The sequence below is a fragment of the Macaca nemestrina genome, chromosome 20 (assembly GCF_043159975.1).
Source record: "Macaca nemestrina isolate mMacNem1 chromosome 20, mMacNem.hap1, whole genome shotgun sequence".
Taxonomy (NCBI): Eukaryota; Metazoa; Chordata; class Mammalia; order Primates; family Cercopithecidae; genus Macaca; species Macaca nemestrina.
The window spans coordinates 11,597,331-11,613,948 of NC_092144.1; the positions used below are offsets into that span (position 1 = coordinate 11,597,331).

The 16,618-nt window shown below is 43.0% G+C and overlaps 2 long non-coding RNA genes across 3 annotated transcripts in view; one reads left to right on the forward strand and one right to left on the reverse strand.

Annotated features, from left to right (window-relative positions):
* Positions 1-16,618, forward strand: part of LOC112427563 (uncharacterized) — a 137,653-nt gene that overhangs the window by 10,686 nt on the left and 110,349 nt on the right. Inside the window, exons 2-3 of one of the 2 annotated variants that reach the window (XR_011617801.1) lie at positions 12,166-12,580; positions 15,419-15,761. This is a non-coding gene — a long non-coding RNA (uncharacterized lncRNA). Of the gene's footprint in view, positions 1-12,165; positions 12,581-13,190; positions 14,296-15,418; positions 15,762-16,618 lie in introns of those variants that run through there. The other variant, XR_011617802.1, reaches the window with a different exon arrangement.
* Positions 11,176-15,430, reverse strand: LOC112427565 (uncharacterized). The gene is made up of 3 exons (XR_003019218.2): positions 15,347-15,430; positions 12,339-12,394; positions 11,176-11,351 (listed from the first exon to the last, which is right to left on the reverse strand). It is a non-coding gene; the product is annotated as an uncharacterized lncRNA (long non-coding RNA).

Here is a 16,618-nt window from a genome sequence, read left to right on the forward strand (position 1 = left end):
GACTTTCCAGATATCTAAGTTATATCTGCTTTAGGGGGCACCCCAAACCCAGTATGCTGTGGTTCTTGCAGGCTCATAGAGGTGCTGCCTTGATGATCTTAGACAAAATCTGGGAGAATTCTCTGGATTACTAGGCAGACTCTTGTTCTCTTTCCTTATGTTCTCCCAAACATAGTTTCTCTCTCTCTGTCTGTTCTGAGCCACCCAAGGTTGAGGGTGGAATGACACTAGCATCCCTGTGGCCACCACCACTGTGACTGCACTGGGTCAGACCTGAAGCCAGTGCTGTGTCTCGCCCAAGGCCTGCTGTAACCACTCCTTGGCTACTGCCTGTGTTCACTCAAGGCCCCTGGGGTCTACAATCAGCAGATGGCAAAACCAGCCAGGCCTGTGTCCTTCCTTTCAGGGTGACGAGGTCCCCCAAGGCCCAGGTGAGTTCAGAAGTGCTGTCCAGTAGTCAGGGATTAGAGTAAAAACACCTTAGAAGTCTACCTTGTGTCCTGTTGTGTTGCAGCTTGGCTGAGCTGGCACTCAAACTATACAAGTTCTTCCCTGGAAAGGCAGAGGAGCCTCACCCCATAGCCACCGCCCCAAGCCACAAGGAGTTCTGTCAGAGTACTGCTACTGCTGATGTTCCTGGAGGGCCAAAGGTCTCTTAAGTTAGCTTGTCATGAATGCTGCCTCTTCAGGGCAGTGGGCTCCCCTCTAGCCCAGGACAGGTCCAGAAATGCTATCGAAGAGTCAAGTTCTAGAATCAGGGGCCCCAAGAGCCTGCTTGGTGCTGTGTCCCTCTGTGGCCATGTTGGTGCCTAAGGTGCAAGACAAGGTCCCCTTACTTTTCCCTCTGCTTTTCTCAAGCGGAAGGAGTTTTCCTCTGTAGCCACCACAACTGGTTATGTGCTGACTCACCTGACGCCAGCAAGTGTCAGGCTCACCAAAGGCCCTTGATGTAGTACCTGGATATCACTGCTGGTTATTCAGGGTCCAAGGTCTCTTCAATTAACAGGTGATGAATGCTGGCAGGACTGGGCCCTTCCCTTCAAGGCAGCAGGTTCCCTTCTGGCCCAAGGTGTGTCTAGAAATGTCTGGGAGCTAGGCCCTGGAACAGGGGCCTCCTGATTCTGACCAGTGCCCTGTCCTACTGTGGCTGGACTGGTATCTGAGATGTAAGACACAGTCCCCCCTGATACTGTCTCCTCCCTCAAGTGGAAGGGGGCTCTTTGGGAGCTGAGAGCTGTGCAGCCTGGGGTTAAGGGAGGGATGATGCCATATGTCACCACCCCTCCCTGCCCCCTGTCAGTTCACTGTCTCTGGGCCTAATTCAGCACTAGGACTCACCTAAGAGTTGCAGTCCTTATGGGCTAGACTGCCTTTCAACTTGACTTGGAGAGAGAGAGTGCTGCAGCCCTCAGTGATGAGGTTTGCGGGCACTTAAGTTCAGACCACTGGGATCAGCAATTCCTCCCTGGCTAAGGCTGGTTGAAATGTCCCCTCCATGGGCAGGTATCAGCGGAATTGGGTCTGGTTTTCCTTTCTGCTGTAACAGGACAGCACTGAGTTCAGTGCCTCACAATTGCTGTATCTCCCTCCCACAGCACCTAGAGATGCTGTGTGCGTGATGCCGCTGCTGCTGGGGTGGGAGAGGGGTCTGTTGGCGATTCAGGACTGTTTTTAAACCGCTTCAGTGCCTCTTTCAGCGATACGAAGTTAAAACCAGGTACTGTAAGTGCTTACCTGATTTGTGGTTCTTATGAAGGTGTTTTTTTCTGCGTGATAGTTGTTAATTTGGTGTCCTTGCAGGGGGATGATCAGGGGAGCTTTCTTTTTTTTTTTTTTTGAGATGGAGTCTAGCTCTGTTGCCCAGGCTGGAGTGCAGTGGCCGGATCTCAGCTCACTGCAAGCCCCGCCTCCCGGGTTCACGCCATTCTCCTGCCTCAGCCTCCCGAGTAGCTGGGAGTACAGGCGCCCGCCACCTCGCCCGGCTAATTTTTTTTGTATTTTAGTAGAGACGGGGTTTCACCGTGTTAGCCAGGATGGTCTCGATCTCCTGAACTCGTGATCCGCCCGTCTCGGCCTCCCAAAGTGCTGGGATTACAGGCTTGAGCCACCGCGCCCGGCCAGGGGAGCTTTCTATTCCGCCATCTAGCTCTGCTCCCTCTCTATAGTTTAAAATATTTGAGGTATGTTAGGGAAGGTCTCATCTTGTTTTTCAGAAAGCGAAACTGTTTTTGTTCATTATTCCTATAACATTTACGCACCTCAGAATGGCTAAACTCCAAAATATAGCACCAAATGCTTCCAAAGATACAAAGGAACATTCATTTCTGTGGTAATTCAAATGGCAGAGGTTGCAGTGAGCCGAGATCACGTCACTGCACTCCAGCCTGGGTGACAGAGCAAGATGCTGTCTCAAAAAAAAAAAAAAAAAAAAAAAAAATCACAAAGTGATCTCATTTCACACAAACTAGATACGTAGAAATACATTATTCCACATGACTGGCAGCATTGGAATTATCTAAATACACATGCAAGAATGGTGGGAGGGTCAATTCATATACTCCATTGGGACTTGGTGGCAGTCTTAAAGTTGCTCAGAATCTACAACCCAGCACGTTTTTTTAAATGTATAGAGAATTTACTGTGCACAGGCACATGGGGACTTAAAATATGATTAGAGCAGCATTTTCCATAAGAACAAAACACAAAATTGAAGCATCATGAGTCCTATAGATACTGGAATGGATGAGCAAATTGGGTAGCCCAAGCCTCAGACACCAGCATGTGTGAAACAACTGGGGCAAAAACTAAGGAGACACCTACCCATTATTTCCTTCCATAGAAAGTGCAAAAGAGGCAAACTTAAGCAAAACATTGCTTGGTGATAAAAATAATGGTATAGCCATAAAGCATATCCACAAAATTACGGGCAGTGGTCACCTCTGGGGACAAGAGGGAAACAAAGTCAAGGTGAAGCAGCACTGGGAGATATGACATGCACAGGGTCTGTTCATTCTGAGTGCCCAGTATATAGAATTTTACAGTTATGATTAAACATAAAACATCCTATGCATTCTATAATAAGTATGCTGTATTTCACTACGAAAATATAATTCAGCTGGGTGTGGTGGCTCACGCCTGTAATCCCAGTACTTTGGGAGGCCAAAGCAGGAGGATCATTTGAGGCCAGTAGTTCAAGACCAGTCTGGGCAACATAGTGAGACCCCCATCTCTACCAAAAAAATAAAGTAATTCTTTAAGCATGAAAAACAACTTTCAAATATTTATTTTGCTATGTTTTCTAACTACCTTCCCAGTTCTCATTGTTCACTGCCTTAGTTCAGGACACATTTATAAGTCTTTTAGACTGTACCTATTGCTATTCACCTTGATTTCAGCAAGAAATGACTAGTAAAAGAGTGGGAACATACTCATGTTTAATAGAGAACTGGCTACATAAACTTCCATCTTTTAAAAAAATGTATTTATTTAAAAAATTTTTGTGGGGAGACAGGGTCTCACTCTGTTGCCCACGCTGGAAGTATAGTGGCACACAGTTCACTGCAGCCTTGAAATCCTGGGTTCAAGTGATCCTTCCACCTCAGCCTCCCAGGTCGCTGGGACTGCAGGCATGTGAGCCACCACAACTGGCTCAACTTCTATCATCTTGTGAACCTTTATAAAAATTAGGGAAGGCACCAGTGGATATGAAAAAAGCTGCAGGATTTATTTTGAAATGAACAAAAAAGCAAAGTGTGTAAACCATGTTGCCTTTTATAGTGAGGAAAGAAAAATATGTAGTTTAAATTACTTTTTATGTAAATGCTGAACAGACAAAGTAATAAAATTGTTACCTTTGGGAACCTGAGGCCACTAGGCAGGAATGCTAGAGGACATGCTAAGAGTGAGCCTTCAGGTAGACTGCTTCTAAATCTCAGGCTAGGTTTTGGGTGGGTGGGTGTGTGTGTGTTTACACACAGGGTTTTTTGTTTTTGTTTTTGTTTTTCTGTAGAGACAAGGTCTTGCCATGTTTCCCAGGTTGGTCTTGAACTGGTCTCAAGTGATCCTTTGGCCTGAGCCTCCCAAACAGATATGAGTCACTGTGCCCAGCCTCAGGCTGAATTTTTGAATCTTAACATTGACTATAAACAATGATTAAGAAAATTTGCATTAACTATATTTTAATAGTTCATAAATCAGATGACTAATTTTTAACAGGAAACCAGTTCTCTGTGTTAGAGTCCTCTAAAGAAGTTTTATGAAATGAGCAGTATGTTTTTGCAAACCATAAGAAATCGTTAGGCACATAAAGATGGGAGCAATGGACACTGGGGACTGCTGGAAGCGGGAGGGATGGTGGAGAGTGAGGGCTGAGGGACTGCCTGTTGGGTGCTGTGCTCACTGCCAGGATGACAGGCTCATCCATAGCCCAAACCTCAGTGTCACAGTGTTCCCATGTGACAGACCTGCACATGTACCCACTGAATCTAAAATAAAAGTTGAAATTATTAAGAAGGTAAATAAATAGAAATGTATATTTTTTGTGATATGATTCCTGATGTTCGTGAGATGTGGGTTTGTGTATTCTATCCCAGGAATCTTTAAAAAATAAACGTTAACAAAAAATTTTTTTATCACTTGAGCTCAGTAGTTCGAGACCAGCCAGGGCAACATAGCAAAACCCCATCTCTACAAAAATTTTAAAAATTAGCCAGGCATGGTGGCATGTGCCTGTAGTCCCAGCTACTTGGGAGGCTGAGATGGGTAGACGGCTTAGAGCCTGTGAGGCAGAGGTTGCAGTGAGCTGAGATCATGCTACTGCACTCCAGCTTGGGCAACAGAGTGAGACATGTCTCAAAAAAAAAAAAAAGAAAAAAGAAAAAAAGAATTTTAAACATGTGGTTCTTAAATAAAATTATAAGTGATATTACAAGTTGTACTGCCATCACATCAAACTGCAGGGCATTTTTTGATATGGACAGAATCTTAAGGCATTAGGATGGCGTAACAGTATGAGGAGCTTCACTAACCCACTCCCCAGAGAAACTTGTGACAGTTACTTTAAAACAACCATTTAAAGCCCCTGGAAGTCATCCTAAAGGCAGACAGCCAGTGAGGAAAACTATTCAAGAGAATCTATGAAAATTCTTTGAGAAATATGAATCTATGGTATTTAAACCCTTACTGTTTTCTGATCCTGCACCCCACATCCTCACCCCAGTGAGGTGAACACTCCACTCTAGACTGTGTAGCCAAGGATACAAGGTTCTCTGTTTCCCCAGTGTAAGAGTTAAAGAGGAAAGAGGCTGGGTGTGGTGGCTCACACCTGTAATCCTAGCACTTTGGGAGGATGAGGCAGGCGGACTGCCTGAGCTCAGGAGATTGAGATCAGCCTGGGCAACACGGTGATACCCCATTTCTACTAAAATACAAAAAATTAGCCAGGCATGGCAGTGTGTGCCTGTAATCCCAGCTACTCAGAAAGCTGAGACAGGAGAATCACTTGAACCCGGGAGGTGGGGTTGCAATGAGCTGAGATCGCACCACTGCACTCCAGCTTGGGCAACAAAGTGAGACTCTGTCTTTAAAAAAATGAAAAAGGAGGAAAGAAACACCAAACACTGCTTGATAGTCAAAGACAGGTTTATTATAGAAAAGACCTGAGAGAGGCTTCTGGCTGATTTCAGTCAGGAGCACTTTTCCTTGCAGACTAAGAGCATATATTGGTTTTAGGGTGAGGGAGCTTATTACAAGCTTAGAATGTTTCTGTGTGAGGGAGAGGAATGTTTCTGTATGAGGGAGAAGTTTATGGTGGGGTTGGAATGTTCTGGGCAGAGAGGCGGTTATCTTGGGGGTGACATCTTTCTGGCAGGACAGGGGTTATCCCGAGGTTGCATGTCTCTGTGGGAGGTGTCTGGAATGTTTTTGGTTGGAGATGTTATGTGTGGTTTATGGTCATGCTGACCTTAGCCATTAGGCTGATGCCCTTTGGATTTAGGCAGTTTTTGATTAAGGTGAATTTTATTTTTTTTAATTTTTTTATTTATTTATTTTTTTGAGACGGAGTCTCGCTCTGTCGCCCAGGCTGGAGCGCAGTGGCCGAATCTCAGCTCACTGCAAGCTCCGCCTCCCGGGTTCACGCCATTCTCCTGCCTCAGCCTCCCGAGTAGCTGGGACTACAGGCGCCCGCCACCTCGCCCGGCTAGTTTTTTGTATTTTTTTAGTAGAGACGGGGTTTCACCATGTTAGCCAGGATGGTCTCCATCTCCTGACCTCGTGATCCACCCGTCTCGGCCTCCCAAAGTGCTGGGATTACAGGCTTGAGCCACCGCGCCCGGCCTGATTAAGGTGAATTTTAAAATGAGGTGCTTATCCACGATGGTGATGCTCCTGCCGTCAATCCAGACCTTATAGTTATAAAAAGGATGAGGTGCGGCATGTTCTTTCTGGCTACTTCCTGCTGATGAGGGGACAGAGAGTTCCCTGGTTTCGGGTTGACTGTAGGAGCAGTGCTGTCTGTAGATGTTTTTGGGTAGTTGTCTGTGAAATGGCCATGATCCTGTCAGTTTAAAAAGTCTTTGAAAAAGGTTAATTAGGCAGGGTAAGAACAGTAGTCCCATAATTAGGAATATTATTATGAGAGGGCCCAGGAATGGGATGACCCATGCTATGATTTTGTTCCCAAACCAAGAATCTATTTGCTTGTTTTGGTACTCCTTAGCTTTTTTAGCTTTTTCTGTAACTTTTTTTTATAGCGCTTTTTACTAGGTCTGATTGGCTGATATAGAAACAATATTCCTTACCTAATGAGAGCAGAGGTGCTGGTTTGGAAAGCCCATGTGTTATTTTCTGCTAGCAACCATTATTCCTGCTATGAGGATAATAAGCAAAATGCTATAGTAATTGAGATTCTATGTCTGATATTTTACCCTGAGGGTGCTACAGTATATAGTCCTACTGCAAATAGTAGAGTGAGTAAAGCAATTCCCACAAGGGTGGCATAGTAAATAATTTTCATTAAAAAGTTAATATTTGACTTAAAAGCAGAGGTAGGAACGATAAAAGTATTTGATGAGGTAGAGGTAAGACTGAATAGGATGAGTAATTCTCACTTGGTTACTTATTTTTTTATGATTTTTAGCTTAAGATTTCCTATTTATTTCCTCCTATGAGAGTCAGGGGGCTTAGAGGCAGAGTCTGCTGAAACATCAAGTTTTCAGTTTATAGGGCTTTTAGAAAGCACAGCTATTTTGGAAACTTGTAGCCAGAAAAATTAGAATTTAATTTAAACAGAAAATAGCAAGATTTGAAAAACATTGGGCAACACCAGAATTTAACAACAGGTGTGCTATCATTTTTGAAGCATAATTTTCTCTCTCAAGTTTACCATTTTCATTAAAAGACAAATCATGCTAGTAGGACTGAGTTTCTTTATTATACTTGGCTTAGTTATTTGCATACAGTGGAGCAAGAATAATTATTTGTTACATAGGCCCTTTAAATTGGCTTTGATGGAACTTTGTTTCGTAGAAGGAATCTGAGCTAAGACCTTTTTAAAGGCAAGCCCAGCCATGGATTTGTACCATTGAATACCTATGAGTTGGGTGAATTCCTCTCCTCTTGAGGTTCCAAGATAACTTGGGACTCCTGGCCTGTCAAAATGTGACATTCTTTACTTACCACAGATCAGAAACCCTGTACAGGGACTGTGTACACAAAATCTGAGGCCAGCTTTCCAAGGGCTTTATTGGCTCCATAAGTCAAATTTGATTCCTTGAAGGAAGGCACACCATTCCAGGCAAAGCCTTGGTAAAATAACCAGTTTTTCCAATTGTGTCCTGTTACAAAAGAAAACATTCCTGGTTGCACTTATGCAAATAACTATACTACCATAACTTACGAATACTTACAGATAGTTTCCAAATTCTGGAGAAAATCAGGTAGAGAGAAACAAGTATGCTCCAAATTTTGTTCATGGAAGCATACTAAATTGTTTTTTTTTGTTTTTTTTTTTTTTTTGAGACGGAGTCTCACGCTGTTGCCCAGGCTGGAGTGCAGTGGCACAATCTCGGCTCACTGCAAGCTCCGCCTCCTGGGTTCACGCCATTCTCCTGCCTCAGCCTCCTGAGTAGCTAGGACTACAGGCGCCCGCCACCGTGCCCAGCTAATTTTTTGTATTTTTAGTAGAGACGGGGTTTCACTGTGGTCTCGATCTCCTGACCTTGTGATCCGCCCGCCTCGGCCTCCCAAAGTGCTGGGATTACAGGCTTGAGCCACCGCGCCCGGCCAGCATACTAAATTGTTAAAAGCTGTCAATAGCTCAAAAGAAAATATTCTTGGACTTTGAAAAGCAAAACAAAGGATTAGCAATATTTTAAGCAATACGTTAAAAAGATCACTCCAGGCTGGGTGTGGTGGCTCATGCCTGTAATCCCTGTACAGGCTCATGCCTGTAAACTCCCAGCACTTTGGGAGACCGAGGTGGGTGGATCACCTGAGGTCAGGAGTTCAAGACCAGCTGGGTAACATGGTGAACCCCCATCTCTACTAGAAATACAAAAATTAGCCAGGCATGGTGGCATGCACCTGTAATCCCAGCTACTTCGGAGGCTGAGACAGGAGAATTGCTTGAACCCAGGAGGAGGCTGCAGTGAGCCGAGATCATGCCACTGTATTCCAGCCTGGGCTACAGAGCAAGACTCTGTCTTAAAAGAAAAAAAAATCACTCCAGTCGCCTACAGTTTAGTTCATGCAGTTAATTCCTGTCCTGATTGATATTAACATTTTAGTTTTTTAAGAGTTCTGAACGTTTTCCTCTAGTCTGATACAACAATTTTCAAAGTTATCAGAAACCTGCATTCAAGGGCACCTGATAGACCTTTATAGCTGATTATAAAACTAACTTTTTAAAAAGGACCAAAACAAGACAACAATTGTTTATGGATGACAAAAAGTTTTAGGATAGGCTGGGCGCCATGGCTCATGCCCGTAATCTCAGCACTTTTGGAGGCCAAGGCTGGCGGATCACCTGAGGTCAGGAGTTTCAGACCAGCCTGTCCAACATGGTGAAACTCTGTCTCATAAAAATACAAAAATTAGCCAGGTGTGGTGGTGTGCACCTGTAATCCCAGCTACTCTGGAGGCTGAGGCAGGAGAATCGCTTGAACCCAGGAGGCGGAGGTTGCAGTGAGCCGAGATCATGCCATTGCACTCCAGCCTGGGTGACAAGAGTGAAAATCTGTCTCAGAAAAAAAGTTTTAGAACAGCCATAAAGACGCAACTGACAAGGATATCTGTTACCTCTGTGGCACACAATAATTTTAACATAACAATTAGAATTATTACTTACAAGGTACACTAAGATATGTCAGAATTGTAGGAGTTTCCCATAACTTTGGAACACATACCAGTAACAGTTATACAAATATAGCCCACAGAAAGCCAAACACCATTTTGTATTTGACAATGCTTCCTGTATTTTATACCAAATACACAAAATTTTACCTTTATATTAGTGCACTATTAATATTAAACTCCATTTTTAATAAAACCTTGTAGATGCATTTACTCAATTTTAATGTTTGACCATAAGATAAGATTTTTATAGACCCTTTTTAACCCTTTATATTTTGTTAAAGAGCAGGTTAGTGCTTTAAGATAAACCCACTGTGCTTTTATTTTAATGCTCAATTTACAGAAAAACTGGATGCTACCCCTTCAACTTTAGCCAATATGTTTATACAGAATTTCCTTTAAAATTAACCTTCCAAAACTTGCTTAAACCTTCAAAACAATTCTTTAACTTTTTAATATAGGTAAAAATCCACAATCTCATGCCTTCTTATAATCTTTTTACTAAAAGTATATTTTACTTTCCTTACACACTTTCCACATAATTAACTTTTAGCAAACTTTTGTGGAGCACCTTGGTAAGTTTGGGATTTTAATTATGTACTAGGTGTAGAGCCTAGGACCTACAGAGAAGTGCAGATAAGGTCTGTGTTAGTCCAGCATTAATTCTGTGTCCTAAGTTTTACCTAGCTGTAAAGCAGGCAAGTTGTACAGGTAAGAGTTATAGGGGCATTTTATAAAGCAGTCAGGAGGCCTAATCACTTTTAAATTGTATATTTCTTGCATAAATTCCATTTATAAAATTTTTCTTGCCTTTCACAGACAATCTGACATGCCTCAACTTTCTGACTTGTTGGAAACATCCCTTTCTTTAAACAACCAGTTAATTTACTTTAGGACAAAAATTTACCATATAACATTTTAAAATATAAAATCCTTTAATATCAAAGATAACAGTCCTTTCCCAAAACAAACTTCCTTCACGCCTGCGGACTAGACTGCCTAAGGCCATAAGAGTAGAAGTTAGGATATTAAACAGCTTAGGATGTAGGATTTTAATTAAATGAAAATCTTAGGATGTAGCTATTTTCATTAAACCAATATTAATGTTTCATTTATTAAAAAATTAAAGATTATTTTGTTTGGGTTGAGTCATAGTTTTGTTTTGATACCTTACAGTATTTGGCAGAGATAAAAATGAAATTGCTTGATTAATAAATGCAAACAAAAATGTATGCTGGCAACTCTTAAGACACTTCTAACTTTACTGTACCAGTAAGTTTTAAAGATTAAAGTCACATGAACTGAAAGATCCCATAGCTTTTACTTTTCCCTTAAATATATTTGATTTAAGCACTTATTTTTTTGCCAATTAGAGTTCTTTTAATAGACATTGCACACATAACACACATATAGCCACAAAGACAACCAGAAGATTTAGTAGTTACAAGATTTTTTTTCTGCTCATTTCCCAATTGACTTATTGGCCTTTGGGTGGGGTCCTTTAAGAAAAGAGCTAGGGGCCGGGCACAGTGGCTCAAGTCTGTAATCCCAGCACTTTGGGAGGCCGAGACGGACGGACGTCACGAGGTCAGGAGATCGAGACCATCCTGGCTAACATGGTGAAACCCCGTCTCTACTAAAAAATACAAAAAACTAGCTGGGCGTGGTGGCAGGCACCTGTAGTCCCAGCTACTCGGGAGGCTGAGGCAGGAGAATGACGTAAACCCGGGAGGCGGAGCTTGCAGTGAGCTGAGATCTGGCCACTGCACTCCAGCCTGGGCAACAGAGCGAGACTCCGTCTCAAAAAAAAAAAAAAGAGAGCTAGGAAAGCAGTTTCCAGGGCCTAATAAACAAGTAGAGCTGGAAGACAAAGACTTTGAGAGGTACTTACCTTTAATTCCAGGGGTTCCATAAGGAAAACAGATTTTCTCCAAAATGGGATTGTGGCGCCTTTTCTGTTTTCCCAAGGAGTCCCAGGCCACTTGAAGCCATTTTAGGGTCTTTTATACATGCACCAAGGGTGGCAAGACAGAGTGGAGAAAAGTAATTCAGTTAACTGGGAAAAAACCTTTTCTAGGAAAGCAAGATTTATGAAGAGAAGCCTTTTGAATGTACTCATAGCTTGGAGGAGGGCGAGACCTAGAGAGGGTTTTCATTAGGAAGAAAGATTTGTTTGTTTGTTTGTTTTGAGATGGAGTCTCCCTCTGTTGCCCAGGCTGGAGTGCAGTGGCACAATCTTGGCTCACTGCAAACTCCACCTCCCGGATTCACACCATTCACCTGCCTCAGCCTCCGAGTAGCTGGGACTACAGGTGCCTGCCACCATGCCTGGCTAATTTTTTGTATTTTTAGTAGAGACGGGGTTTCACCGTGTTAGCCAAGATGGTCTCGATCTCCTGACCTCATGATCCGCCCACCTCGGCCTCCCAAAGTGCTGGGATTACAGATGGGAGCCACCGTGCCCAGCCAGGAAGAAAGATTTTATGAGAGGTGCAAGCTTGACACAGGGAGAGATAGGATTTAAGGTAGAAGCAGAAGAAAGTGTCAATACAGAGAACCTTTTGCCATTTGCTATTCCTGGTTATAAATTTGTTAAGGTTCCTGAGAATTTGGAAGTTAAAGGTGCCATTTTGGGCCATCAGCTGTCATTATCTAATGTGTATTGGGGCCAGGCTATGTTACAATAAAAGACTAAGCCAAGTTTGGTGAGGTTGGGAAGGAGACAGCACAGGGGAGAGGGTGTGGGAACATGGGATTGTTTGGCACCCATGTGGACTGGCAAGAAGCCACCAAGGGTGTCTGTTTTTGTTCTAGGTGTCCCCAGACAAAAGACAGAGACCCTTTCTAAAGAGGATGGTCAAGCTGAGAAGAAACTGGGCATCTCCAAGATATCCTCTGGGTTAGTCCCACTGGTCCTCTGAGGACCAAGACAGCAGACCTGACTTTTTCTAGGTACCGTGAGAAAGCCAGGGGAGGGCAGCTCTTACCAGTCAGCTGGATTAGTGTCTCATGTTGATGTTCCAGTTGGCCTCTTGGACTGCAGCTGTACAAGGGAGGGAGAGAGAGAAAAGGGAGGATGAGAGAAAAGCGAACAAAGAAAAGACGGAGTGGTGGCCAGAGACCTTCAGGATCCAGGAATTAACTCAGGACGAGCTGCCATTGCCCACTGCTTCCTGGATTGCAAGAGAGCCTCTGCCCCCAGCACCCGTCCTGGGTTTCGGCACCAAATGTAAGAGTCAGAGGAAAGAAACACGAAATATAGCTTGACTATCAAAGACAGCTTGATTGTCAAAGACAGGTTTATTTTAGAAAAAACCTGAGGGGCTTCTGGCTGACTTCTGTCAGAAGTGCTTTCTCTTACAGACTGAGTTTATATCGGTTTTAGGGTGAGGGGGCTTATTACAAGCTTGGAAAGTTTCCATGTGGGGGAGAAGTTCATGGCAGGGTTGGAATGTCTCTGGGCAGAGGGGGGTTATCTTGGGGCTAGCATGTCTCTGGTCAGGGAAGAGTTTGGATGTTTCTGGTTGGAGATATTATTTGTGGTTTATGATCATGCTGGCTTAGCCATTAGGCTGATGCCCTTTGGATTTAGGCAGTTTTTTATTAAGGTGACTTTTAAAATGAGATGCTTGTCTATGATGTTGATGCTTCTGCTCAGTCACCCAGCCTCTAGTCAGAAAGCTTTTTTCTAGGAAGGGCAGAACTTCAACTTCTCTCATCTTACCTCCACCTACCCATTACTGAGATTACATCCTGTGTGCGTATGTTTGAAAAGTGGGGACATGGTTTGTGAGCATGGTGCGCTCAGATTGCTAGGACACTGACCAACTTTGCCTCAGCTCATAGAGGTGGTGGATCCATACCAGGACACAGGCCAAGAGGACATCAGGCTGCTGTCTCTCCCCACCACTGAACACTCAGTTTCCAAAAAGAGAGGATTATTCAGAAAGCAGCTTGCCAGTGTTCCTACCCAAACTTCAGAGCCCTGTCAGATTTTGCCTTGAGGTGGAAGAGAAGTAAGCTGTGAAACAGAGCTCCTAACCTCTTGCCTAAGAATTAACTTCAATTGCAACAGATCATGAGACATTTAAGCCAAAGGGCACTCTATCCTTGATGCAGTGGAAATGGAGGTGAAAAACAATTCCCAGGAGATTCGTGGATTTAATGAAGATACTGCCTGCACTGTAGGCCAGATAATTTGTGGAGAAAACCATGAAAAAACACTGTTAGGGAGGAGTCCGTGAAGTGTATAAACAAACAACTATTAACTGCTGATCTCAGATAGTATTCTTAGAAAGGAGAGAAAACATACTTGGATTTACAGGGCAAATTTGTCCCTGGACTTTTTTGAGAACAACAGAGCCATCAACCAGCAATTAGTACAGTTTAACATCTGAGGGCTGTCCAAGAGAGGAAGAGATTCCCACCATACCATTGTCATCCCAGGATGACTGCAGGCAGAAACAAAGCTGAGCCACTTCCCCTCCCCTCAAGAGCAATATCAGAGGCTTAAAGTTATGAGGAAGAAATTGACAGAGCAGGAACATCACCATCGTGGGCAAGCACCTCATTTTAAAATTCACCTTTATCGAAAGCTGCCTAAATCCAAAGGGCATCAGCTTAATGGCTAAGGTCAGCATGGACATAAACCACAAATAACATCTCTGACCAAATACATTCCAGACTCCTCCCTGACCAGAGACATGCACCAAGATAACCCCTCCTCTGGCTGGGAAGATGCCAGCTCTGAGAAACCCCCCTCCGGCCAGAAAGATGTCTGCCCCCAAATAACCTCCCCTCCGCCCAGAGACATTCCAAGCTTGTAATAAGCCCCCTCACCCTAAAACCAATATGTACTCTTAGTCTGTAAGAAAAAGTGCTCCTGACCAAAATTGGCCAGAAGCCCCTCTCAGGTTATTTCTAAAATAAACCTATCTTTAACCATCAAGCTGTGTTTCTTTCTTCTTTAACTATTACAGAAATAGACGTCACCAAAATAGTCCAATCAGTCACTAAACAAAATAAAGCAAATAACAATAACAAGGCCTGGAGAAACTGAACATACTCTGAGAAGGTTCAGTATGTTATAAAAAATGTCCAATTTGCAACAAGTACAGCCCATACATCAAAAAGAAAAGAAAAGCTGACAATAGAAACTGCCTGTGAGAACAGATAGCAGATTTAATAGAAAAATACTTCAAAGTGTACATTATAAATATGTTCACAGAACCAAAGAAGAGCATGACTTAAACACATTGAGATTTGGAATCTAGCTGAAGGTTTCTCCACAACAACTACCCTACTTTCACAATTTTTCTAATGTAATGACTTCTGTAAAAAATTACAAGCCTGGCCAGGTGCAGTGGCTCACACCTGTAATCCCAGCACTTTGGGAGGCCGAGGCAGGTGGATCATGAGGTCAGGAGTTTGAGACCAGCCTGACCAACATGGTAAAACCCTGTCTCTACTAAAAATACAAAAATTAGCCGGGCGTGGTGGTGCGTGCCTCTAATCCCAGCTACTCAGGAGGCTGAGGCAGGAGAATCGCTTGAACCCAGGAGGCAGAGGTTGCAGTGAGCTGAGATGGTGCCACTGCACTCCAGCCTGGGTGACAGAATGAGACTCGGTCTTAAAAAAAAAAAAAAAAGACAAGCCCATTATTAGTGGTTCATTAATTACTTATATTCATTAATAGGTTTGAACATACATTGCTACCAGTATCACAGAAGGTGCAGGTTTTCTGCCATGTATGAATTGTTTGAAAGTAAATGCACTGATTACTCTGTAACAAGGCTCCTCAATAGCTATTATAAAAATAATAATATCCATGTATGAGGTTTCTTAGTTCTGTTTCCAAGTGAAGTGTTTTATAAATACTTCAACATCTATGTTACATTAAGTATATATTTTTGTTGAAAATTTTGTTTTAAAAATTGGTAGCATGCAAAGATACCCTCAAGAGACTTTTTTTTCCCCTCTTTTGAGTGCAAATCACCTTAGATTTCTCCCAGAGATTTTCTGTTGATCTTTAATGTTCTGGTTTTCCCATTTGTTTCCTAAAATGTAGACCAAGAAAAATCATCATCATTTAGAAAGTATGGAAGAATTACTGGATTGTAGGTTCATTGTGCACTGCAGCCATGCTTGATCAATTCATCAAAATACCCCCTTTCCACATTCCAAATTTTGGAATAGTACTGATGGCCAAGAAGCACTTCTCTCTAATTGACTAAAGGAAAAAAATATTATCCTCACCTATAGAAGACAGGTGCTGATGGCTTCCCTCATCACATGTCTACAGATTCTTCATGGAAAAATCCAGCAAAGCCCACTCCTCCTGGATGAAGTTCACAGCCACATCTTCAAAGACCACCAAGCCGTGACATATCCCAGATATGTGTAGAGGACAGGTGAGACGGACAGCCCTGGGGATCTAGACTCAGTTCATGAGAGTTCACACTGAAGCGGTGTCATTGTCTCACGGACATGGAAAACTAGGACATGGACACACAAAGAGTGAGGTTCTGAGCAGAAGTTTAATAGGCGAAAGAGATGAGCTCTCTCTGCTGCAGAGAGAAGGGTCTCAGAGAAGTGGGTTGCTGCTTCCACAGTGAAATGCAGACAGTTTTATAGATGAGCTTGAGGAGGCAGTGTCTGATTTACATAGGGCACAAAAGATTGGTTGGGGCCAGGTGTGGTGGCTCACGCCTGTAATCCCAGCACTTTGGGAAGTCAAGGCAGGCAGATCACAAGGTCAGGAGATCAAGACCATCCTGGCTAGCACAGTGAAACCCTGTCTCTACTAAAAATATAAAAAATTAGCTGGGCGTGGTGGCAGGTGCCTGTAGTCCCAGCTGCTCAGGAGGCTGAGGCAGGAGAATGGCGTGAACCCAGGAGGTGGAGCTTGCAGTGAGCCGACATCCTGCCACTGCACTCCAGCCTGGCAATACAGCAAGACTCCATCTCAAAAAATAAAAGTAAAAAATAAAAAAAGTAAGCAATGAAGGAACAGAGTGATAAATTTAAATAAATTAAAATTAGGAAGGTAAAAGACGAACAACAAAGTAGGAGAAAAATACCTGCAGTACGTGCAATATAAAAGGATTAATTTGTAGAGTAAAACACAAGATTAAAACATGGGAAAATAAAGAAACTACTTAACTGAAAATGAAAGACCATGTATGAAAAAAATATCCATTTCCATAGTAATGAGGAAACAGCCAAATAAAATGTCAACTAGATGACATTTCTCATCGATTAGAAGGAC